The following is a 26,858-nucleotide window of genomic DNA, read 5'->3' on the forward strand; positions in this document are numbered from 1 at the left end:
CCGTTTTCCTCAGGGCTGGAAATAATACAATCACATTCTTTTAGAGCGCTTTGTGCAATTTACAGAGCCCATACTACCGAACAACCCTGTGCGCACACTATTAACCAAGTCAGTGATTTGTGCCTGATTTTTATACATATATAACCCTATTGCCTTATGGGGGAAACCATATCTCTTAGGGACACAATATGTTCACATTAAATCATAATTATAGCAAATATTCACATTACATTACCCTCTAAACCAGTTTTTCTTGAAATTACTACCATTGTGTTTGTGACCGTCTGTTACAAAGTTTCCGCTGAGACCAAAGAACCATAATAGGGTAAGTACAGCGAAAAATGGAAGATTGTGCCTTCTCGATTTGCGTGTTTTTATGCTAAATAAATTCCAATAGTTCTTTGGTGCTTTTCAAGTGCGTTTGTATTTATTAATATTTCCATACATGGAACAGGAACAAGAGTGGTGAAGAGACAGCCGACAAGTGTTTTGCCCAATTGCCCAAGTGGCGCATCGGCCGAGGGCTTTTTCAAGGCAAGGGTCTAATAGTGAAGGTCGTATTCCTGTGGTTCGTGGTTTTTGTATCTCTTTGGTATACTGACAAAGTCTCTGTGGTCCCGGGACCTTTGCCTTGACGAATATGTGACTACAGGTATCGCCCGCCACCACTGCCTCAAGAAATCAAACTAACATATAGGACATAGATCATAAAGAGGAAAATGTCCATTATGTTCTGTTTGTTGTGTGTATGCTTCATGTTGTCTGTCTGATTTAACTAGCCTAGAGTTGTAAATGCCAACCAGGAATCATGGGGATTTAACATAGTTTTTCATTTACAAGAAAGTCTGCTGACCCTTGGTGGCATACAAAAGACTAACCCCGGGCAAAGCACTACGCTAGGCTCGCGTAGTTTGTGAAGTTTGTGCAAATTTGCACTACGCGAACTGCACGTAGTACAGTGCAAACATGCGTAGCGTAGTGCAGCGGTCATTTTTTGCTTGCTCGCGGTCCTCAACGTCAAGTTGGCGACCACGAGCAAGCAAAATGACATCCTCTTGAGACTTTTTCCTAGTTCGCGATCAGCAACATCAAGTTGCCGATCGCGAGCATGGAAAATAAACCTCCCTAGGAGATTCTCGACGCGGGGAGGTCAGGTTTCTCATTGCGAGTAGTCGCTCATGCTCGCGACCGCTCGCGATGAGAAACTACCAGTCCGCATTGAGAAAGCTGCAGCTCGAGTAAAAATCTATTCGAGCAGCAGAAAAGTACAGCTCGCCCTGTGCAAGATGCCATTTTCAATGATTGCACAGATGCTTGTCCGCTCTGTGCAATCATTGAAAACTAAATCTTGCACTGTGCGAACATGCTACTACGGAGTTCGCAAAGTGCTACTCATAGCTCGCGTAGTGCGAAGTGCACTTTGTGTAGCTACGCATAGCGCTACTTCGCGAACTACGCCGACCTCTACAAAAGATTGAAAATGTTGACCCACTGATATTTTGGTTCTTCACACCCACAAAACATATCACAGTTTTATCTCTGCCAGAGGACCTTAATAGTAAAAAGGAGTAAGGATTCAGAAAGAAATGCAATGGTGCTAATGATGAAGCATGCCACAGGTGGTACCTGTGGGTGAGGATCCTACTATAATATCCAAGAGATGCCAGGATCACACTAATTTACCCTGGTGTGGGTCCTTCACTATCGTGAAATATACTAGGACCCTACAACTGATTTCTCTGGTTGAAGAGATCTATAGCAAAGGTTAACCATCTTTAGTGTAGTTACATCTAGTAAACTGGGAGGTTGAGGGTTGCACTTAACATAGCTTCTCGCTTTCTTTTCATAGGCAATAAAAAGAGCCATTTTCTGCAGAGTATTTACCGTAAAGGTGTGGGAGACCTGGGATAATATGGACACAGATATATATATATATATATATATATATATATATATATATATATATATATATATATATATATATATATATATATATATATATATATATATATATATATCACACCAGAGAGAGTTCCGTTTTGCTGGGGGCCACCGGTCCTGCAGGGCGGGCTCTAAACCAGGAACGGAGATCCTGGGAAACTGCGGGTAAAACCACGAACAACAAAAGAGCCCCACAGTGACTGACGATTCAGCTGACCTTTATTCGTCATTTCATGTGCAACATAGCGCTCTTTACACCTAACGCGTTTCGACGTCATTTACGTCTTGTTCACAGGTGAGCGTAGTTAAATTAAAACCAAGTGGTGTTTGCCTGCCAATAACTTCAGGTCCCAGCATGCACCAACAATGTTGAGGGAACGTGCAAGTTGATTCGTATTGCTGCTTGATAGCGTTATTTTCAAATATTTTGCCTTGTTATCCCAGGTTCGTGCTTCTGTTGGTTTGCTGCTTAGTGCCGGTTGTTGCCATGATTTGAAATTGTTGCCGTTTCTGCACTGTTCCAAAGAGAGGAGCACCCTCTCTCATCACCCTTTCTCCGTCGTCCTTGCCAAATTGCAGTGGAGCGTCCATTTGAGCTGGCAAGTGGCGAGGAGCGGTCCATGCCCCCTCCATAAACATCACCAGAGAGAGTTCCGTTTTGCTGGGGGCCACGGGTCCTGCAGGGCGGGCTCTAAACCAGGAACGGAGATCCTGGGAAACTGCGGGTAAAACCACGAACAACAAAAGAGCCCCACAGTGACTGACGATTCAGCTGACCTTTATTCGTCATTTCATTTCCAACATAGCGCTCTTTACACCTAACGCGTTTCAACGTCATTTACGTCTTGTTCACAGGTGAGCGTAGTTAAATTAAAACCATGTGGGGTTTGCCTGCCAATAACTTCAGGTCCCAGCATGCACCAACAATGTTGAGGGAACGTGCAAGTTGATTCGTATTGCTGCTTGATAGCGTTATTTTCAAATATTTTGCCTTGTTATCCCAGGTTCGTGCTTCTGTTGGTTTGCTGCTTAGTGCCGGTTGTTGCCATGATTTGAAATTGTTGCAGTTTCTGCACTGTTCCAAAGAGAGGAGCACCCTCTCTCATCACCCTTTCTCCGTCGTCCTTGCCAAATTGCAGCGGAGCATCCATTTGAGCTGGCAAGTGGCGAGGAGCGGTCCATGCCCCCTCCATAAACATCACCAGAGAGAGTTCCGTTTTGCTGGGGGCCACCGGTCCTGCAGGGCAGGCTCTAAACCAGGAACGGAGATCCTGGGAAACTGCGGGTAAAACCACGAACAACAAAAGAGCCCCACAGTGACTGACGATTCAGCTGACCTTTATTCGTCATTTCATGTGCAACATAGCGCTCTTTACACCTAACGCGTTTCGACGTCATTTACGTCTTGTTCACAGGTGAGCGTAGTTAAATTAAAACCAAGTGGTGTTTGCCTGCCAATAACTTCAGGTCCCAGCATGCACCAACAATGTTGAGGGAACGTGCAAGTTGATTCGTATTGCTGCTTGATAGCGTTATTTTCAAATATTTTGCCTTGTTATCCCAGGTTCGTGCTTCTGTTGGTTTGCTGCTTAGTGCCGGTTGTTGCCATGATTTGAAATTGTTGCCGTTTCTGCACTGTTCCAAAGAGAGGAGCACCCTCTCTCATCACTCTTTCTCTGTCGTCCTTGCCAAATTGCAGCGGAGCGTCCATTTGAGCTGGCAAGTGGCGAGGAGCGGTCCATGCCCCCTCCATAAACATCACCAGAGAGAGTTCCGTTTTGCTTGGGGCCACCGGTCCTGTAGGGCGGGCTCTAAACCAGGAACGGAGTTCCTGGGAAACTGCGGGTAAAACCACGAACAACAAAAGAGCCTCACAGTGACTGACGATTCAGCTGACCTTTATTCGTCATTTCATGTGCAACATAGCGCTCTTTACACCTAACGTGTTTCGACGTCATTTACGTCTTGTTCACAGGTGAGCGTAGTTAAATTAAAACCAAGTGGTGTTTGCATGCCAATAACTTCAGGTCCCAGCATGCACCAACAATGTTGAGGGAACGTGCAAGTTGATTCGTATTGCTGCTTGATAGCGTTATTTTCAAATATTTTGCCTTGTTATCCCAGGTTCGTGCTTCTGTTGGTTTGCTGCTTAGTGCCGGTTGTTGCCATGATTTGAAATTGTTGCCGTTTCTGCACTGTTCCAAAGAGAGGAGCACCCTCTCTCATCACCCTTTCTCCGTCGTCCTTGCCAAATTGCAGCGGAGCATCCATTTGAGCTGGCAAGTGGCGAGGAGCGGTCCATGCCCCCTCCATAAACATCACCAGAGAGAGTTCCGTTTTGCTGGGGGCCACCGGTCCTGCAGGGCGGGCTCTAAACCAGGAACGGAGATCCTGGGAAACTGCGGGTAAAACCACAAACAACAAAAGAGCCCCACAGTGACTGACGATTCAGCTGACCTTTATTCGTCATTTCATGTACAACATAGCGCTCTTTACACCTAACGCGTTTCGACGTCATTTACGTCTTGTTCACAGGTGAGCGTAGTTAAATTAAAACCAAGTGGTGTTTGCCTGCCAATAACTTCCGGTCCCAGCATGCACCAACAATGTTGAGGGAACGTGCAAGTTGATTCGTATTGCTGCTTGATAGCGTTATTTTCAAATATTTTGCCTTGCTATCCCAGGTTCGTGCTTCTGTTGGTTTGCTGCTTAGTGCCGGTTGTTGCCATGATTTGAAATTGTTGCCGTTTCTGCACTGTTTCAAAGAGAGGAGCACCCTCTCTCATCACCCTTTCTCCGTCGTCCTTGCCAAATTGCAGCGGAGCGTCCATTTGAGCTGGCAAGTGGCGAGGAGCGGTCCATGCCCCCTCCATAAACATCACCAGAGAGAGTTCCGTTTTGCTGGGGGCCACCGGTCCTGCAGGGCGGGCTCTAAACCAGGAACGGAGATCCTGGGAAACTGCGGGTAAAACCACGAACAACAAAAGAGCCCCACAGTGACTGACGATTCAGCTGACCTTTATTCGTCATTTCATGTGCAACATAGCGCTCTTTACACCTAACGCGTTTCGACGTCATTTACGTCTTGTTCACAGGTGAGCGTAGTTACATTAAAACCAAGTGGTGTTTGCCTGCCAATATATATATATAGGCCTGAACTTTAATCCCTATGCCACCGGTGACATATGCCAAACCAAAATTGATATTTTTAAGTTTATACGTAATCTTAAACTTAAGAAACATTTTGCTGGATCACAAGAAATGCAGTGACAACCTAGACACATTCCCAATGTTTTTGACGATGTACCTTTGACCATTAAAGATGTGCAAACTACACACTTGCTTCTTTCTTTAACAGACAGGGAAGATAGTCCACTTGAAATGGAGAGGCTTCTTGAGGAGCTTGATGTTGAAACTGATTACAGCATGGCGAGTGGCTTGAAAAGTAAATCTAAATGGACACCCACATTGTCAGGGGGCAATAACATTGACAATTTCCACAGACACGTTCTTGAGGATCTTAATAGAACTAATACCAAGAACCTAAACACCAAATTTAAGTATAGAGACAACTTGACCAAAGGGGAACGGTTAGCACTTTCCACTTTAAGCGAGAACCCCAACATCATCATCAGGGAGGCTGACAAAGGGGGTAATGTGGTGGTCATGGACCTTATTGACTACAACAGTGAGATCCTTGGCCAACTGAATGATGACTCATGTTATGAGCTACTCAACCATAACCCCATGGGTCCACTAACACTACTACTTAATGGACTCCTACTTAACTGGAAACAATCTGGTCTTCTGGATGACAATGAGTACCTGTACCTCAAAGTCTTCAGACCCACGTATCCTTGGTTGTATACTTTACCCAAAGTCCAAAAGAATCTACCGTTTCCACCGGGTAGACCGATAGTATCGGGGATTGGGGGTCCCACCGAAAGAATCGCAGAATATGTGGATCTTTTCTTGGGACCTCTAGTCAAGAACCTTCCGTCTTACATACAAGACTCCAAACATATATTGAATATCATGTCAGACATGGAATGGCAACAAGACACCATATTGGTAACCATGGATGTGGTGTCTCTCTACACCAGCATTAATCCCGAACTAGGCATCTCAGCCATTACCAGACTTCTTTCTAATAGACCGGCTTCACTATGGGCACACACTAACATGCTATTACACATGATGAAGATTATCCTAGAGAATAATTTCTTTATTTTCGATCGGAAATGGTATCGACAAAAAAAGGGAGTAGCCATGGGCTCCAAATTTTCACCCTCCTTCGCTAATCTCTTCATGGGGGCCTTGGAGGCTGATCTAATTTGGGGCACCAAAGGAACACAATACATCGACTCCATAGTCTTTTGGGGTCGATACATCGACGATTGTTTTCTCTTGTGGTCAGGATCTGAGGAACTTCTTCTCTCTTTTTTCTAATATCTGAACACCGACACGTGGGAAATAAGCTTTACTATGCGACACAGCCTTACCAATATGGAATTCTTAGATTTAGAATTTTATGTGAAGGACAACCAATTACATTCTAAATTGTTCAGGAAACCTACCTCCTGTAACTCTATACTTCATGCTTCCAGCTTTCACCCTGAGCACCAGTTACGTTCCATCCCATATGGAGAATTCCTAAGAGCTAAACTTAACTGTAGTGAAGCCAGCTAATTTGACAACTGCATTGCCAACATGAGAGACAGGTTTCACAAGAGAGGGTACTCTAGGACATCCCTCAAGAAAGCAGAACGAAAGACCAGAGTCATCCCGAGACCTGATTGTTTGAAGACACCTACAGAGGTAGAGTCCTCTAGCCAACAAATCAGACTTATTACAGAATTCAATGCACTTAACTACACCATCAAAAAGAGTTTCAACAAACATTGGAAACTCTTAACAGATGATCCTGTGCTCAAGGAATTTCTTCCAGACAGACCGTCCATCACATATAGAAAGGGCTTTACTCTGAGGAATAAATTGAGCCCCACAGTTCCCCCTAACACCACAGCGCGTGACTGGCTGTCCACACGAGGCCTTGGATTCCACAAGTGTGGTTTCTGCTCCATGTGCATCTGGGGGAAACATGGCACCACAACTTTTAAAGGCCCGGAAGGGACTATCTACAAAATCAAACATAACATTACTTGCCTGACCAAATTCGTAGTGTACATAATTGAATGCCAATGTGGCAAGATTTATGTAGGCAGCACAATCAGGGCTCTCAAAGAAAGAATCTCGGAACACATGAGAGCCATTCAGAAAAGAGACCCCAGATATCCGGTAGCCCTACACATAGCAGAATGTCAACCTCTGGAGGATGACATCAAAGTACGTGTCTTTGGTATTGACGGGATTCCCCTCAACATCAGAGGGGGCAACCGTGAATTGACACTCAGACGTAGAGAAGCCACATGGATCATGCATCTACAAAGCGTGGAACGTGGGCTAAACTACGATCCTGAGCTTCAATACTTTTTGGGTGACTAAACAACCACCCTGGGGACCCATTATCTGTAAACACTAACTGAATTATTGTTTTTATATATCAGCCAGAGACTCACAGTGATAAACTCAGACACCGCTAGAGATGTTCATAACCCTTTTGGAAAATAATGATGCTACTGATTGTATGTACTGTGTGATACAGAATTTAAGATGTACTGTTCTATGTAATGTTTGACTCGTACTGTAGTCTGGCATATGCAATTAACCATAACGCTTGAGATGTACTGTTCTATGTAATGTTTGACTCGTACTGTAGTCTGGCATATGCAATTAACCATAACGCTTGAGAATCTCTATTGATATGAAGTCATGTCAGAAACATGATGAGTGAGTTCACGAAAAAGTGGTGATAATGGTGCACCTTCACCCTTGTGGCAGCTATGTCATCTATATAGCTCTCTTTATACCACACCACGTTTATGAGCATCGGGCAGGAACAGCTGCTGACATTCACTTCTTTAGTATCAGCTTCCTTGTAACAATAATTGGAATAAGCAAGCCCAGTTATCCTTTATAGACAAGCATCATTTCCCTTGCCAAACACTGTGAGACAACTGCACACCCTTATCCTTTACAACACGAGAATTTCTCAATATGAAACATTTCCATAAACATCTTCCCCCTCAAACATGGCGCCCATGTTTCGACAGCGAATAATTCGACATCATCGATGTCTACTATTCCTATATGGCAACACCTCCCACTAGGTCACGTCTTCGTACACGAGAGACGACGACCGGGAACTAAAGGAGGAGGGATACCATACCACGGGTAAGCCGTTAAGATTCCCCCCTCAACTATATATATACTTTTTTCGCCTTCTACAATTTACTTTTGAAGCCCATAGAACCGGGCTGTCACGTATCTAATGCGTGCGCATACAATCTTTTTACCATCTACAGCGCACCGCTACAGAGGAAACGCACCCGTTCCCTGAGAGCATCGAAACAGATGGATCCCCTCCCGGCTACCGCCTGATACACACCCGTACTCAGGTATTCCCTCACTCTTAACTTTGGATGCTTACCGCTAACATGATTCCTAATGTCAATTGGAACACCGTGTCATACGACACTTCTAGCCGTATAACTTTTGCATTTTTTGCCTTTCTCTCTTAACAGGGTGCTAACACTCGAAGACTTTCTTCTAATTAATAAGGCGGAATATAAAGATAAGAAGTGCTTTTTGCACGTGACTCTATTGGATATACACTTCCTAATCAGTCACAAACTGATTCTAAACAACTAGTGGTAAGGACACCTTCCACGCTGTCCTCAATCAATTTTACTGAACAGATGTCCTCGGACATCCCCCGTTTTAATGCCTCCTTAATGAACTTTTTTGTTTCTTCGTCTAGTCTCTCTCTTATCTACCTACATAGAACGCGAACACGAAGTCCAGACTAGTTTCAACCCATACGTTTGAGTTGAGCATTAAGGTAATTAGTTCATCATGTAGGGAGAGTCCTTTTTGCGCTTAGAGAAAATTTGTTTGCCTTTAACTTATAACGGATACCGCCTATTTCCTACGCTAAACTACGCTTTCGTTAGATCCTATCACCAATAATTTCACACATCACTTCACTTTAGAATGTTTTTCTCTTGAATGCTTCACCACCTCACAAACCTTCGGATTGCAGGATCACTGTGTACGTGTGAACAATGACCACACACTCAGACGTTATATCACCGAACTTCATGACTGTGCACCACCACTCAAGGTCAACCACCCACATCCTTGTAGTGGCACACTTCCTAGATCTTGAGTGTCATCACCAAACACAACCACCATGTGCAAATGTACACGCACGCCACTACTGCATGTTGGATGCACTTCTGTCACCATATGCAGTATGTTACAGTGATATGACGCATAACTGAATATGCTTACGTTATTTTTGTACCACCAGCCCTGAAGAGTCGTGTTGACTCAACTGTACACGACAAAACACGTGTCGGCTATTTGTGATATTTCTCAAGTCTGGAGAAAATAAACCGTCATCTTGCTGTGACAAGAAACACACACAAGAATCTGCTTCTGTTCATTGATTCTCATTAGTCATTGTACTTTATCTGTGATACCTTATTGTAGTTGCGAGAGCATAGCTTTGTAAATTCATAATTATACCAGAGAAGCCTAACTCAATCCATAATTATAATAGACAAGCCTATCTCAATGTCTAACTCTTACAGAGGGACAGTATATAACTATCTGAAAACGTTTTCCCAAATTAACTTAAAGTGCATAACATAGTTCTCCTTTCAAATTACCAACTTACCTTTTTCAAATTAGTTGAAGTTTTCTGTCAATATTTTTTCCAAATGTACCTTAGGTAGTGTTAGTCAAAATGGCTGTGTTTCCCTCTCATTTTTCATATATATTCATGTACTTAACCAATCAAATGTCAGCACATAAAAGTACAGTAACATTTTAATTGGTTGAAAATTCAAACAGTTTCATATGTGTTTTTGTCATGTAATTTACCTCAGGATATTTAGACAGGGCTACAGCCCAAATGGCTCAAAGGAATACCACCAAATTTGGGTAAATGGTAGGGACTGCTATGTAGTAGGGCGTATTCTATATTTGGTGTAAGTGTCTCCAGTGGTTTTTCTGTAAATTACTTTCCCACCTTTTTTTTGGGAGTGCTTACCGGTGGGCGCCCCGGTACGCGCACCGGCAGCGTTACGGGAGTCCTCCATTTTGTGTTTCGGTACAATCGAGACACAAGATGGAGGACAACCAGCGTTTTGAATGGGTAGAAGGGGGCACGGTAGACACTTCCTGACCCTCTAGGTTTTCTGAGGGGGTTTAGAAGGCTCATTTATGTCCCCCCCCAAAAAACATTTTAACATTTTTCGCGGGGGAAGCGCCTGGTACGCGCACCGGGAAGCGTACCGGGGAGCGTACCGGGGAGCGTACTTTAGTGAAAAATAGTGAAAAAAGTTTGAAAAAGAAAATCATTATGAGTGATCAGAGGTAGGGTAGCTCTGAAAAGAGCTTTAGGGTTCTGTGGCTGATTTAAGTACCTACAAGTAGGTTCCAATGCACAGTCTTAAATTCAGGATGAATATTCTATTTTCCCCTCATCTGAGAAGTGCACACTATCTCCTCTATAGATGTCTTGCATGTTGTAACGCAAGTTGTTGTTGTATATTGAACCCATTCCATAGTCTCTCATGTAAGCAGAAACAGATTTCTTCACATGTTTCCGTGCTTTCTCAAATTGTGGACAAAATTGGTTGGACCAGTTCCATTTCTGTCTTTGGCATATATTAGAATATACCAAGGCAGTTTGTGGAAAAAGTGTCATCAATTGATCAAAGGTGTCCTTTAAAAGCATTTCCAGACCAACCCCAGTCATAGTGCCCAAATCATTTCCACCACAGTGCACTATTAAGAGGTCAGGGTTTGGCAGATGCAAAAAGATTTTCACCAATGGTATCAATTGGTGACATCTCAATCCTGTCTGGCCAATCCACTTGATTTCCACATTTGATAAATCAAGGTTGTGATAATTTCTGCTTGCTGCATACCTTTGAGCCCAGTGGATGTAGCTATGTCCAATAATCCATACAGAATACATGATGAGAGAAGGTTCTGGTGCAGTCAGATGAAGTGTGGGAATGAAATGGCAGTTGGATCAGTAGGAGTTTACAAAAAAAAAAATTGTGGAGTTTCCCTGCTGTTGAATCACAAGCAATGATTGGTGGATTCAGATAGTTGAAAAGTGAAAGTTAGGGTGCATGGTTGTGTTGTGTGTTGTTCGCATGGAGCCTAAGATAGGGAAATTACCTCCTACAGATTTACAAAGAGGATTAAAGGGAAGAGTTGTTTATTTGCCTCTAGATGTCAAGAAAAATATTGATACAATTGGTGTAGAAAGAGTAGAAGAGTTATTCTAGTTAATGGGGTTCCGACAAAGAGTAAGAAAATCTGGCAAGATTTAGTGGATGTTAGGAAAGTCAAAAAGGCGACGTTGTATTTGGTCAAAAACAATGAGTACTACAAAGATGTAAGTGTTGGAGCAGAGGAAACAGCTACAGAAGAAGACAGTGATTGTTCAGTTGGCCAAATTGAAAAAGTTGATGTGTCTAGAAGTAAAGAAATATATGAACAATATATTGTTAATCCTTTGCATTCAAAAGAAGTAATGGGGAATGCAATTGACTTGTTTCAAATGAAAGCAGCAAAAGGAAGTCCTATTAGTGTATGGGAAGAAAGTTTGGAAGCTCATTGTTTTCCACAGTTATTTCCAACAGGTCGAGGTGGACGATATGACGATCGACCAGTTCAAATTCCTGCAGCTGAATACCGGACTTTAAGATTATATGCTGAAGATCCAAGGTTTTGTCAATGCATTCCGTATTTGTTTCATCTACTGTATGAAAGTAATTTGTCTGGGCTTTCTTATGCAGTTAATCATATATTGAAAAGTTGAGCTCATCTGCAAAATGTTTCAGCAAGGGACTTTATGGAGAAAGTCAATCTGCAAGACAGTATTTTGGTATCTCAGCTAATGAATCTCATGGCATGTCAGCGTGGAACAAACGAGTATTGGTTCCGTCGTCATGGGGAATTGAAATGTATGCTAAGAAACTTAGGAACTCCTACATGGTTCCTCACTCTTAGCTGTGCTGAGTATGCATGGGACGACTTACTTCAATTTTTACGAGAGGCAAATGGAAACATACAAAATATAGAATTGAAAACACCTGGAGAACTGTGTTCTTTGGATCTAGTGAATGTTTGCAGATATTTTAATCATAGATTTGAAGCTATGATGTCTTTTATTACCAACAAAATAAATCCTCCCCTTGGAGAGGTTTTGGATTTCTTTTGGAGGAAGGAATATCAAGCGAGAGGTGCTCCTCATATACATATGTTGTTATGGATTAAAGACGCACCCAAATTTGGATCAGATTCGGATGAAACAGTGATGAGTTTCATTAAAGAGTATTCAACATGTGATGTTCCAAAAACCACTGAAAAAAACAGTTTAAGGCAACAAGTTTTACGTTTTCAATCTCATCGTTGTGGGAAGTATTGTCGTCGAAAATTCATAAAGAAGGAAAAGTACTACACGAAATGTCGTTTTCCGTTTCCACGACCAGTGATTTCTAAGGGAAGAGTAAATAATTTGATGTCATCTCTACGACATACTGTGACGAGGAAATCACCCCAAAATACATATAATTTAAAAAGAAATGAAGAGTCAAAGTACATCAATGACTACAACCCAGTGATTTTGTTCATGTGGAATGCTAACATGGATATTCAGTTCGTTGCTGACAACTCTATTGCTGTGGCTCGATATGTGACATCTTACATCACAAAAAAAGAAAAGACAGAACTGAAGGAAATGTGGGAGGACATTTCACATGAAAAGAGTCTAAGCAAGAAATTATACAGTTTCAGTCTGAAGATGTTGTCGCATCGAGAAATTGGAGCATATGAATGTTCTGATCGATTATCATCAGCAAGTCTCTATGCCAAATCAAGAACAATCATTTGGGTGAGTCCAGGTCTTGCTACAACACGAAACTGAGTTTTTAAATCTGTACAAGAAATTGAATATTTGGCGGAGAAAGAACCAAACAGTACAGATATTTTGAAGACAAATATGTTGGATACATACTATCCAAATAGAAGTACTCACCTTGAGAACACTTGTTTGTATGAAGTTCTGCAAAACTACAGTTATAAGAGGAACATCACAGTAGATATCAATAATGGAAAATATGCTGTCATTGGGTATGAAGGATGTCTAGTGAAGCAGAGAAAAGGCCATTTGAATAATCATCGAAAATTGAGTTGCGAAGCTCCAGACAAAAGAGAATTTTACTATTTAGCTCTTTTGCAACTCTTTAAGCCATGGCGTACAGAAGAGGAACTACTTGGAGATTTTCTCTGTTATGAAGACTCTTTTAATGCAACTAAGGATACCATAGAATGTCCTGTTTTTCCAAATTATCTGCAAATGTTGAACGAAGAAATAGAGCAAGAAACCACAATTGCTGAAGAGATTGCTAGAGACAGTTCTCAAGATAGTCAGAGTTCTACTTCATTGAGTCAGGATCCACTAGGAGGACCAATTATCCAAAATGAAGCTGCAACTGCCATGGATGAGGTGGAAAGAGCTATGGAACAAGCTCAAGAGGATGGAGTTAACTTAGAAGATTTGGTAAAGCAACTAAACGTTGAGCAGAAAAAGATATATGACGAAGTTACAGAACAGATTGAACATGGATTCAGACATGAGAAAATGTGTGCTCATGTACATCATTTAAGCCTGTTCGACTGTACGTAAGTGGAGAAGCGGGAACAGGAAAAAGTTTTCTGATTAAAGCCATCGCAACTTATTTGCAGAAAAGGACTGAATCACCGCTGTATTGTGTTGTAACCGCTCCAACTGGACTGGCAGCACATAACATTAAAGGGATTACTCTACATCGTTTACTGATGCTGCCAGTTGAGCAGGATAATAAATTGCATTACAACAAGCTATCTGGAGATGCCTGTTCTGAAGTTTCCAGAGTCTTGAAGAAAATGAAACTTCTTATCATTGATGAAGTAAGCATGGTCTCAAATCTAATGCTTGCTTTTGTGCATTTGAGAATGCAAGAAATTCTTAGAACAGAGTATGATGTGTTATTTGGAGGAAAACACATTATTGTTTTTGGAGATCTACTGCAATTGACTCCAGTAAAAGGACAACCAGTGTTTAAAATGCTTACGCATGAAGATACCAGGAAGTCCCTTGGAAGCATTGGAAACGTTAATATATGGTTACATTTTAAATATGCTGAACTGCTTCAAAATATGCGACGGGGCGCTCACCGGTACGCGCACCGGGAGCGCTCCAGAGGGAAATATAAAAAAAAAGAATATACTTTTAAGAAACAAAATATTATATTAATATACAATATAGGATTCATTTTTAGAAAAACATACCTTTTTAAGCTATAGATGTTTGCGAAAAAATAACCTTAGAAATTCACTAAAAACACATAGGTATGAGGCCCTATAAAAAGTTAGGAATTAGCAGTTAAAAAACCTATGAAATTCACTGAAAAAACGATATGTTTCACACCAGTTATAGTTAGGAATTAGCATTTAAAAAACCTATTAAATTCACTGAAAAAACCATAGGTTTCACACCAGTTATAGTTAGCTGGAAATTTTACTGACATAAAACCAATGAAATTCCCACGTTATATTTAGTTGGACTCACTGTAACTTGCGCGTGTAATGCACTGCTGATGACATCACATATTACATCACTGCGCTTTTACAGCATCATTTCAAGATTGCTACTTCTGTTAGCGGGACTTAAAGAAAATGAAATGCATGGTGGGCGTTCTCATGCAAAAACTGACGATAAACCCACTTTGTGATATTTACAATGAAATGCCCATACGGCAATAACCCCCCAAAACTGCCGCTAAGTCCAGTTAGAGGCAGTTTGTTAAGACCAGAAAATAACTGGTCTTAAAACTGGTGCAAACATTTAGGTTCACATATAAGATGTTTGGGTGCTGTACAGCACTGCAATGAACATTGCGGTGCTGCCCTGCACGAAAACAAAAGGTCAGGGATGCTCCCTATCAATAAGATAGGGCACATTCTTTGGCCCCATTCATGAAAAGTGTTGCATCGCTGCGACAAAACAGTGTTGCAACAATTTTCACTGCACCGCTCTTCCGACACCATAGATACACCATATTCAATGTACGGTGCTCCATGTTGCAATCAATGATAGATACGTCTGGAATCCTAATGTATCTGGGAGAGTTATAGTCACACATTGCTACAGTTGTGTCACAAGCATGATGCAACTCCAGCAATGCATGGGGCCAGCCTAGCCCTAACATCTGCCATGTGGCAGGCATAAAGTTTTGATGCAGTGGAATCCTAGAATTGTCACCGTGAAATCTGAGAGACTTCACTGCGCCAATCCTACGGGGCTTTGTTGCGTGGCAATGCCCACCCTACATACATCACACCGGACGCAGGTATAATGTGGCACAGGACTTCACAAGGTCATGCATATGCCTCATCGCTTCACTTTGTAAATACGGCGCAATGTGATGCAAGATTCACGCTGCAAGGGCGTCAAGAAACCGGCTGCATAAAAAGGCCGGAAGGGGTTCAGGATGGAGCCCCTCTGTTTTTTTCCACTACGATGGCTCACAATGGCTGCCATGTGCCAATGCAGGCACTCTTGCGCAAGGGTGACTGTGTTGCAGAGTTGATTGATGTTATGGTTCAATCTCTACTCAAGACATCTGCAGGTAAGTCTGGACTAATAGAGGGTGGGAGTGAAACAGTTGGCCTTTTTGGTGGGTTATTTGCCCGGTTTATCCTTGAGGAGTACCAGGGTGTCGGCGTAGTTAGAGATCCATCGGTGGAGGTTGTGCGCTGCGATGTTGGGGTCTGTAAGCATTGGTGGAATGGTGGTGCTAATAAAGTTGACAAGAAGTTCTTCTGTGCCTTGATTCAGCTGCCACAGGGAGAGGGCTATGACAGCAGTTGTGTATGGGCTGGGGGACCTGTAGGGTGGCGAAGGGCTTGGTCCATGTTAGACCTGGCACCATTGGCGTGGGTCTCCCTTCCATTTTTTGCTGTTGCCTCATGTATTTTTGCTGGTGTTATATGCTTTGGGCACCGTGCCACTGCTATTCAGTGCTGCAGTGCAGGTGCTCCCTATTGTAAATTGATGTATTAATCAGTGTGTTGGACTTGGCCCTTCTGGCAGGTTCACCCTTAAACTTTTTTCTTTTAATTGTAACTTGGTGTTAGTGATTTTTGGCTTCTGCGCACTTTACCACTGTGTCCCAGGGTAAAGTGCTTGCGTGTGGTGAGGTTGGCCTGCCCTCCCATAGGAATGCATAGGGGATGTATGTGTTCCTGGTAGTTCCTAATGTGTTGGGAGTGCAGGGTCGAGTTTGGTATGTGCGGACCCGTGTGATTAAATGCTGCGCGATGGTGTGTGTGGCATTATTTTACCTAGTGTGGAAGTGCCACTTCTAGAAGTTGGCATGTCTGTGTAATTTATGTGAATTGGTTGTCTGGCTTGTGATTGGCTGGAGCTGGCTGGTGAGCCTGGCTCCAGGAGTCAGGATGGGTCTGCCCCAGTGGTGAGTGGAGAATCTGCATGACTGATGTGAGGGAGGAGTGCACCTGGGACCTCAATAGGGCTGGGCTTTCCCCACACAATGCTGGCTTCGCCCCCTGTGGTGCGTCTAATGTCCCTATCCTGGCCAGTGAATGAGAAGAGGGGCACAGGACATCAGAGTGCTCCAAAACCAGCTGGGACTGGTTTTTCCCACCCTACAGACAAAGACAAAGGATGTATGTATATAAAAAAGGGCTGTGACCCCATGTAAAAGTTCTTCCTGATCCTGTCTTGAGGGCAGCCTGTTGCTGCTGCTTGGTGCCCGGGGGACCGCCACTGGGACTGCCTCCATGCCTGAAGGGCCCTGTGTGCTGGCCCCTGGGCCCAGCCTGTGCCACCCCCTTTCCTTCCTAAGGATTTTTGTGTTGCTATACTTCTCCTGGACCTTGGGGGACCCTAGCGCTTGGAGCACTTTAATTGTCCCTGCAGTGCTTGACTGGCTCAAGGAGGCTGTGATCCCTATTTCAAGGGATTCCCCGGCGTGGGGATCACCCTTTTTGCTTATCTAAGAGCAGGTGCCCACCGTGCAGAATTGCTGCTATTTTTGCATTGCCTTCACGGGAGCCCACACCGTTTTATTTATTTATTTTGCATGTGCTGTTTTTTTGTAAATCTAAAGAGGGTGCCTACCCCTCGTTTGCCTCGAAGACTTCACCGCCACTGGCTATGAGCATATGGAGAATAGGAACTTAGCCTTAGAGGAGAAAATGGCATTAAGGGCTCATGAGTTGAGGCCTTGATCAGCTGAAGCTAGAGACCGAGAGGGTCTTAGCACAGGAGAGGATAGAGGAGGCTGAGAGGGCCTTCACCAGAGAGAAATTAGCTCTGGAGGGTAGATTATCCCCTGCGTGCAGTTATAATTTTCTGGATTCCAGTACAGTGGTAGCAGCGATATAGACTCCAGTGCAGGAAGTCCCATTCCCAGTTCCCAGAGTATGGTACCTTGTTCCCAAGAAGAGGAGTATAGGTTGAAATTCAGGGGCAGTAGGAAACTGTCTCACCAGTCTTGGGAGGAGTTTGCGGAGGACTGTCAAGATGCACTGGTTGAGTGGTTAGAGGTTCAGTCGGGACCTGATTATGACAAACTATGTCGAGTACTATAAGTACTCACCATTACCATTGCTTCTCTTCAGCCTATTGGAGAATACCAAGTATGACTTAAAGCATACAGGTGATATCATTTTCATATTTATTGCAGTAGCTGTTATACTCTGGTCCTGATGAAAGCAGTGGCGGATCTCTTGCCAGTAATGCTGAATCATGTTGACCCCTCCTGCTAACAGATATTTTGTTAAATCTGTTGTCACTTTATCTTGTTTTTAACATTGGGAGAATTGAGAGAAACCATTACAATTTGCTTTTCTCTACTCATTTTGACCCATTTTTATATTGTCACTACTGTTCACTATAATTATTTTTTGCACTGCAATTAAGCTACCCTTATTCACTATGAATATTTCCGGTATCACCCCTTAAGAATACACATATTCATCCTATATTGTTTGTCCGTCATATGAACATCTTGTGACGGACATTACTCTCCTGGGTTACGGAAAGCCCAAATGATGACTAGGGCAGTACCGAGTAGAAAACTGATGGGTACTTTTTTCCTAATGCAAGGAATGTAGTGTTTTCGTTTATACATTTACACTACCACTTTTTCTTTGTCACCTTTTGTTGCGCCAAATAGTTGTAGACACGTAGGAACCACTGTTCTTCCTTGTTTGACCCCAGACACTCTTTGTTGTTATGATGTTTTTATATGTAACGTTGTGTGGAGTTTCCTTTGTGGTGGGCCTTGGGTGTTGTTGCTGGGTGCGTGCGCAAATATTTAACCTACATTGCCTCCGGGATTAGCCTTACTGCTCGTGTCACGTTACCTAGAGGGTGAGCAGGGATTATCTTTGGCTTGTAACTCCCTTGCCCTGACTAGAGTGGTGGTTTCTGCCTGTCTTTGGCGCAAGCCTTAGCCAACCAGAAATCCCATTTCTAACAGTTGTTCCATGTTTGGTTTACTTGTCAGACCCTAGTCTGGTGCACTGAGTGTGCCCAGGGCTTGTAAGTCCAAATGCTGCTGGTGGGCCTGCAGCACTGGTTGTGCCACCCACAGAAGCAGCCTTGTAAAATGTGTCTAAGGTCTGCCATTGCAGAGCCTGTGTGCAGTCTGGTACTGTCACACTGACTGGGCTAGTGCACCCAGTTGCCAGTCCCTAAACCTTCCCTTTTCTTCATATCAGTGACCCCTATGGTAGGCCCAAGGGCAGGGTGCATTTTAAGGATAAGGTAGAACAAGCCCTGGTGTGTGTGGCATGTCCTAATAGTGAATTACATCCATTGTTGTTTTTCACTATTGCAAGGCTACCTGTTCTCCATAGGCCAGAATGGGCTGTTAGATTATTACATGTTTATAATCCTAACTGACTCAGAGAACATGGTAGAACTTCGAGTTTAGTATGCCTGAACTCAGAATGATAAAATGCATCTTTTAGTAAAGTTGGTTTTAACATTATACGTTTGCAAATACCACTTTTAGAAAGGAGGTATTTGCTTGTCTAACCTTTCAAGCCTGCCTCTGCTAGGATGTGTATTCCTTTGTCTGGTTTTGTGACTGACAGTGCTGGGGGATTCCAAGAGACTGGATGACTAAGCCCAGTGCTGAATAGAGAGATTTGCATCTAGATGGGAGGGAGGAGTTGCACCTGAACCTTGAATAGGGCTGAGCCTGCCTTCCACAATGCTGGCTCCACCTCCTGGGGAGCGGCTGATGTCTCTACCCTGCACACTGAAAGAAGAGAAGGAGTCCTGTAAACAAAGTGCTCCAGGACTGTACTTGCCTTCCACATTGCTGGCTCCACCTCCTGTGGGGCGTCTGATGTTTCTGCCCTGCACTGTGAGAGGAAAGGAGAAGTCTGGTAAACAAAGTGCTTCATAACTGGTTGAGACTGGGCAAATTCTCCTCTCCCCTCAGAGAACAAAGGATTTTGGGGTATAAATATTGTGACCCTGATCCCATGAAATTAGGTCACTTTGGACTTCAAGAAGAAATCTTTACTGAGGAGAGGAACCTGAAGAAACTGAGGAGAGACTATTCCCAAGCTGAAGTGCTGCTTGCGGGATTGACCTGCAGTGGTTGCCTTACTGCTTAAGGAAGGAGAAAGGAACTTTGTGTACTTTGCTTTCAACTTGTGAAGGATCTCCAAGGCCTTGGAAAAGAGCTTGCCTCCTGCTGAAGTCTCAGGGACACAGACTTCACCCCCCAACTCCTCAGAGTTCTTTTGAAAGTGCCAGCTGCTGATTTGGGCCTGCTGAGGAACTGCGTGTCGCAAGGAGCTGGAAGCACGACTCATCGAGAAGAAGCGTGTTGCCCTCGCTGTGCCTGCAGTCGCAACTCCGAAGGAGGGTGACGCCGATGGAATTGTCGTACTGCACCGCATCGGAGCGAAGTGTACCATAACGAAGAGGAAGCGTGTCGCCGTTGCTGCTGCTGCCGTCGCAACTCTGAAGGAGGGTGTCACCGCTGTAGCTGTTGCATTGCACCGCATCGAGAAAAGTCTCGCAACGAGGTCGGAGCGTGTCACCGTCGCTGTGCCTGCGGTCGCAACTCCAAGGGAGGGTGTTGCCGCTGGAACTGTCTCACTGCACCTCATCGAAGAAAAGTGCCTCACATCCCCAAGATGTGCGCCGCTGTCGGAGCTGCTGCTGTCGCATCGTGGATGTCGCCACAGTAGTTGTTGCATCGTGCAGAAGCTTCACGCATCGTGGGAGAAGAGTGTTGCAAGGGGATCTGCTGCAGTCGCATCGCGGAACAAGGGTGTCGCCACTGCAGTCCACGCATCGAACCGAGATCTGGAAGATCTTTACAGCTTTGTTTCTTTGTACTTGAACTTTGCCACATTTCCCTCGCTGCGACATTGCTTGTCGTGGAAGCGCAATGCAACCTAAGGTACATTGACGCAAAGTGTTGCATCTTAAGAACTGAACTTAGCTAAGCTAAATCTACCAACTTAAAGTAACAGTATTGTGTATTTTTGTTGTTTATTGTCATGTGGTAACTCTATATAAAGTATACTTATTTTTGATATAAAACCTTGTGTGGTGTCCTTCTGTAGTGTTGTCACTGGGTTACTGTATGCGGTCACAAATACTTTACACACTGCCTCTGAGATAAGCCTGTCTGCTCGTGCCAAGCTACCAAGGGGGTGAGCAGGGGTTATTTTTTAGGAGTGTAATCCCCTTATCCTGACTAGAGGCAAGGGTCCCTATTTGTCACAAGTACCTACCTGTGCCAACTAGAGACCCCTAAATCTAACAGTCCAGATCTGGAGGTGGAGGTGTTCGATGGTCTCCATGGGTCATTGGAATATGTGGTCAGCCGGAGTGTGCTTTTGTAGACAATGGAAATGCTTCCTCCTAGGCGGTCGGGTGCTCCCTGCGGGTGATGTTGTAGGTTTCGGAGATGCGATGTCCTGTCTGAAGCAGAGGTTTGTCCAGGTTTACGTGAATAAGGCGATGTCTGAAGAGCTGGCATTGAGGGGGTCCCCGATTTCTGTGGTGTGTTTGTGGAGGGATCACACATTGAAGAGGATGCAGTTGAGACAGTTGGGCGCACTGTTTGTCGGCTGGGCAGCAAGAGACGCTGTTGTGTTCAATGTGGCAGAAGGTGCGTTTTCAGTTTCGGCAGGGAAGGGTGCAAGTGTATTCTTCGGTGATGCTAAATGGCAGGCGGAGTGGCGTCAAGAGTTGTGGGGAAGGAAGGTGCTGGTGTCATAGCAGTGGAGTGTCTGGGAGGCAGGGTCCTTTGTACTGGACGCAGTCCATGCGTGGACAGCGCAGACTGGCCTGCCTTTGACTCTCATTTGGCGCACCAGTGGCACACCCGCTGCGCAAGGCTGCACATGGGGCACCATTAAGTAGGGATGTGGGGGCTGGACAGCTGGGAGGTGGGATATGCTGGAATCAACACTGGAAGGGGTGGGCCTGCAGGGGATCGCAGCATCAATGAGGGAGAGAACAGGGAAAAAGGAACTGTACATGAGCACAGGAAAGACAAAGCCAAATAAAACACAGCAAAAACACAGAGCCAAAGGTAGAAAGCAATGGAAAAGAGCAGAAAGGACAAGAACAGCAGTAGAGAGGGACAGGAGGGCAGTCAAGCAGCAGAGCAGCGATGCTCTACCACTGGACCACTGATGATGAGGCACAAACAGGAGCCAGTGGGAGGAGGAGGGCCTTGAACACCTGACTACTGGGTCAGAGGAACCAGCAGCAGCAGATGGGGACAGCAGCAGCAGCTACCACATGGCAGTGCACTGTGAGAAGACCAAGCCCACTAAGGGATAATCCCCAGTGCACCCAAGAGCTCACTATTAGGGGACAAGGAAAGGCAGCACCACCCAGTTGCCACTTCCGATCTAACAGTGGTAACCATATGCTGTGTTCCCCAGTTCCCTTGCGAGTAACGGCAGATCAAGCTCCATACCCAAGGGCCTGGGCCCGAACTGGCCCCTGTCACCCTGGCACCCCCTGCCACCAATGGTCGATCTCAGCAACTTGAGCCAGTTAGTGGAGTCCCCCACCAGTCTTGTGCGGTGCCCTCTGTTATGTGTTTTCTCCGAACCACAGGGATTGTTCAGGAAACAGTGAGCACCACCCACCGGTACTAGGCCTGGGCCTGACACGACCCTCAGGCCTCCTCAACTCCCCGTCCTACCTTCTCCTCACCTGGACATCGATACCAGTGCTCAATCTGCCACACTGCCTCTGAATGTTTTACTCAGTCAGCAGGAGACTCAGTCAGGTGGGATTTCACAAGCCTGGGTACAGCCATCGCTGCCAAGTCTGCTGGGGAACCTCCAGATGCAGGTGATGCAACAGGGCACCCTTAGGCTGCAGCGCTCTCGCCACACAAGTTTGGTGCATCTCACGGGCCTCACCCTCCACACCATCCAACATCACCACATCCTCCAGCCTGTGGTGCAGAGAGACGCGGCCCACAATTGCCAATCTCCTCTGTGACCCCTGGTGTAGTGGTGGTGCATGTTCTGCAATGCAGATCTCCCTACGTTGGTGTGCATGAGTGCCTCTACCGATCACAGCTCTAAGGGGCACTAGGCAGTATTATCACACAGGTCAAAAACATGTCTCCATGCGACCTGCCTGTAGTTCACCACCAGGTGAGCTCAATCGCCGATGCTTCAATGTTTACTGCCACGGCCCAAAGGCTTGGTCCTGACACGGCCCTCTTCCAGGGTCAGGCTACAACAACTCCACAGCACCTCTGCCTCCCACTCCGGGTCTCAGACGCAGGATCAGCGAGGCTTCCAGGTGTCAGTGCCTTTGGCTGCCATGGTGGCACAAGGGAGCGCTATGTAAAGGGATGCGTCACTGGTTTCCCCCAGAGATGTGCCTCTTAACATATATGGAGCACTGAATCTGCATTTCCTCTTCCTCCTGGACGCTAGCTGGTCATCCTGGCTGTTGGAGGGTTTGGGGGGGGGGCTGTTTATGTGCATTAAACTTGCCCTGGTTACTCCATTCTGCATTCCAATACTTTTATTTTATTTTTATCGTTGGCCGTGGACTTTTAGTCTATTTTTGCCTCTAGAGGCAGAAAAGTGACGTTGGGCTGACAAAAGTGAGTTTTTTGCTTCCAATTGGCCTTTCGTCAATTTTCTCTTGCTAGCGGTAACATTTTCATCACCTTGACGCTAGTGTTAGCTGCAGTTTTCGCCGCCACGAGCAGATCTTATCGCCATGTAGGGATGTTTTCTAAATACGTCAGTACCATGGCGATAGTTTTTGGCGTTACACTGCAGTAAGAAAATTGCAGCTAACTAACGATAAAGCTAGTTACTGGCAATTCTTGTAAATATACCCCTCTGTGTCTGCATTGTAATTAGAATGCCTCTAATTCCTGCTCTAATTCTAAACATATGATGGCTGAAAATTCAGTTTGAGGGAAGATTTTCTCTTATAAGTGAAATTTGTACTCTAACAATTTCACTTACATTAATTGCGTGAATGAGGGACTGGTATTAGAAGTCACAATATTTGAACTGGAGCAACTATAGAGTTCCCTGAGTTCCGGAATCACATATGAATTTTGTTTTCCCCAAAAATGTAGAATCCTTATTTACCCCCATAGTTGCTCCTGTTCAAATGTTAAGTAGAGCAGACAATGTGTACTATATATAGCACATACTCTGCCCATTCTATAAACATTCAAGAGCCCATAATCATAAAATCATAAAACGAGCTCACCCTGTGTGCAACGTAATCACCCTCCGACTTTCCATTGATCAAGCGACTATCAGAGTGTTCAGTTTTGTCTGCAGCGAGGGTCCTCTGATTTAAGCTAAGGTTGTTGAAATCGTTGAAGACTGTTGTTAAGTTGACATCTGGAGGACCAAATTGCTTAGTGCAAAAAGTATTTTCTACGGAAGAAAAGTGAAACCACGTCTGTTCTTCCAGCTTTGCAATAGCTGGCACGGTTTACTCTTAAACAGTAAAGGAAAAAAAACGTTAGACTGATCGAGACCAGGAATACATGGTATTTATTTTTTATTTTAGAATTGTAACTTTAGCTGCCTTTAAAAAAAAAACCTGTAAACTCTAGTTCTTGTTAAAGGTCCCTAAGTTGATCTTTCCCTGCGGTGGAAAATTGCCTAAAGAAAATGAAGGAAAATGAGTGAAATGATGGGCCTTTTGTTCAACATTCTGAAAGAAAACACACAATGTTGTACGCAACTATTCTCAAATAAAGCTGTCTGCCCACCATCTTCTATTCAGACAGGATATTTAGTGTTGCTGTCAGCACTGTCAGTGATCAATGAAGGCATCTGCTACCGAAATAATGCTGAGAACAAGTTCTTGCTAATGGCAGAATCGGCATGTTTCACGGATTCCTAGAAACTAAAAATGATCCAAGTGGGTAGATATGCTTGGCTTTGATAATGATGGCAGCTGTGTAAAGTACCATGATGAAAAGTACTCATACGGAGAATAAATTGGCATGCTGTTTTAGTATTGTTGGACTTGGCCCTCTCTGCGAGGTCATCCCCAAACTTTTTTGCCTTAACCCTCCTGTTTTCTGAAACCGTTTCCGATTGCTTTAAGGACCCTCTGCACTTTACCACTGCTAACCAGTGATAAAGTGTTCTCTCCTTTAATCATGGTAAAATGGGCTTACACACAATTGGTTAATGTTATTTATGTGTAAGTCCCTATTGAAGTGGTACTGCATGCACCCTTGGCCTGAAATTAAATGCTAATGGTGGGCCTGCAGTTCTTATTGTGCCACCCACTTATGTAGCCTTTTTAAGCCTGTCGCAGGTCTGCCATTGCAGCCTTTGAATGCAGTTTTAAACTCCCATTTCGTCCTGGCAAAACAAACCTTTTGCCCAGCCTAAACCTTCCTTTTTACAACATAGAAGTCAATCCTAGGGAAGGACCGAAACAGCCCATAGGGCAGGGTACGCTGTATTTAAAAACTTGAACAAGTGCTTTTAAGTTGTACATGTCCTGCTAGTGAAAAACTCTCAAATTCATGTTTCACAATTGCAGGGTCTACCTCTCCCATAGTTTAGAAGTGGATTACCTTATTACATTTAATACACGTTAAGGAAAGTAGGAATATCATGTTTGGTATCTGAGGAACTGTAATTTAAAACCCACTTTAACGGAAAATCATTTAAAGTCATAATTCTGAAATTGCTACTTTTAGAAAGTTGACAGTTTCATGTCCAAACCATTTGCTGCCGGCAGCCTGTTCCCGGTGAAGAAATATAAAATCGATACTATATAATGTTGTCGTAATGTATCCAATACATATTTGCTACTTTGATAGAAACCTCTTGTAAATACACTCGAACCATGTATAACAAAACTTAGGCCTGAACCGAACAAACAGCATCCTGATTTCATTTCCCTGGGCCTCTTTCATTAGTAAGGAAAAACGTGACATACTGCTGAGCAGAGAGTCTGAAACTGTGGCCCGGGCTATGAACAGAGCATTGATTCTAACTTAGAAAACTCAAGGTCACATCTGTCTTTCTTCCAGGATGAGCACATTCTTGCAGGCGCCATGCCTTTACTCCCATGCACCAGAACCAAAGGGAGGCACCTTTACTGACCTACCCCCAGAATAGCTTGAGCTAAGTTTCGAACTAATCTATTGTGCCTTATATGGGTCTTCCTGTTGGTTTCACAGTTACTGGTACTTTTCCATGTACGGGGTTTCAATGAGGTATGCCGAAAGTGCACTGTCTTGAATGTGATCCAGCAGTCTCCTCTGCACACCTTTGAGAGCTGTGGCGAGAGGAAGGCTCCCCTATATAGGGCGCTTTGCAAAATAAACAATTGAACCTTTTCCATTGTCGACTGATTTATGTATGGTAAATAAGGTATATGGGCTATTGGTAAGTATAGCTCTATGGTATATTTTTGGTAGTACTTCAGTTGGCGACTCCGCCGGGACTCCGCAATAGGGTTGTCCCCTCCTGTAAACAGGAGAAGAGGGACGAGGAGGGGTTCTGGTTGAGGTGGTGGACTGAAAAAGGATCCTAATTGAGAAACCAGTTTATAGTAGAAAAGGAAAATTCCACTCTTCGACCCAGTGACCTTCCCAGCTGTTAAATAACCCTTCGCCGGAGTCCTTTGGGCTTAACCCGGGAACAGCAGACCGTGTTGGTCTATAAAAGACGTTGGCAGTGCAGAACGCTCAATCAGACCTGAGTGCACCAGGTGAGTGAATTGTATTGTATGGAATGAGCACTTTTTGAGAAGTGGCTCAGAAGAACAGTTAACTGCGTATGGAGTAGTGGTTAGTGAACCACAAGGGAATCTGGGGGTCTGACATGGCAGAGGTGTGACTGCACGGGCAGATGCCCCACAGACTTGTTTGGTGATTGGTTGGGACAACGTCGGACGCCTTAGTGTTGGACAGTGGGTGCTCACTTGGCCAAATCCTTTTCGGAAAAGCCCCCAGGAGCAACTGGGTAAGCGCAGGGTCTAGGGTGGCGCACATAACACCTGGCCCAACCAGCACAGGACTGGGGGATAGTCTGTAAGAGGGTTCATGGTGAGCCTGTCTGATGATCCCAGGGCAGTCTCTGGACTGTCTCTTTTGTGAATTCTTCTGGTGGTCTGGAATCCAGGGTGATCGATTCCCCGAACAGGAGTCGACGGGCTCTGTTCGCATATGAGACATGTCATTGTA

Source organism: Lissotriton vulgaris, chromosome 5 (genome assembly GCF_964263255.1).
Source record: "Lissotriton vulgaris chromosome 5, aLisVul1.2, whole genome shotgun sequence".
In the NCBI taxonomy this organism is placed as follows: domain Eukaryota; kingdom Metazoa; phylum Chordata; class Amphibia; order Caudata; family Salamandridae; genus Lissotriton; species Lissotriton vulgaris.